The following is a 560-nucleotide window of genomic DNA, read 5'->3' as shown; positions in this document are numbered from 1 at the left end:
GCCCGGCCCACGACCCTAAGCCCTAAAGGCTTTTCAGGGCTTTTTACCAGATGGGTCGGGCTTGGGCTTGAAAAGGGTAGGCCCGATGGTAGGGCCTGGGAGGGCCCGGGCCTCAGTTTTCTGCCATGGGCTTTTTTAGGCCCAGCCCAAGCCCGGCCCGCCCGGCCCATGGTCAGATATAGCTGGACGTAGTAAAAATTCTCAAATATATTGCCGAGACGTTGCCTTACAACATCACTAGAGATCACTTCTAGTTTTGTCTCCTGAAGACACACAATTCTCACACTGGACGCCGCCATTACTTGAAAGACGGTACTCCGACGTGCTGGTGAGTTCAAACCGACCTCCATGAGCTGCCCAAAGGTCCGGCTGTACACACTGACCTGCAGGTTGTCGAGCGCGTCGTGGCGAAGGTCGGCGGCGCCGCCGTAATGCTTATGCATTGGTCGAACTGCACGCTGCGCGACCAGTTGGTGTCGGCGGCGTCATCATCCTCAAGCTCCACCAGACACCATATCGCCGATCTTGGACTCCATGCTGGCGGCATGATCTTTTTTTTT

At 56.1% G+C, this 560-nt stretch overlaps 1 pseudogene; it reads right to left on the bottom strand.

The window, feature by feature from the left end:
• LOC123039760 (E3 ubiquitin-protein ligase RING1-like) overlaps positions 1-443 on the bottom strand; it is a 5,124-nt pseudogene extending 4,681 nt beyond the window's left edge.
• Between the last annotated feature and the right edge of the window lie 117 nt (positions 444-560).

The sequence above is a fragment of the Triticum aestivum genome, chromosome 2B (assembly GCF_018294505.1).
Source record: "Triticum aestivum cultivar Chinese Spring chromosome 2B, IWGSC CS RefSeq v2.1, whole genome shotgun sequence".
NCBI classification, from domain to species: domain Eukaryota; kingdom Viridiplantae; phylum Streptophyta; class Magnoliopsida; order Poales; family Poaceae; genus Triticum; species Triticum aestivum.
This window is presented reverse-complemented; position numbering and strand designations above follow the sequence as displayed.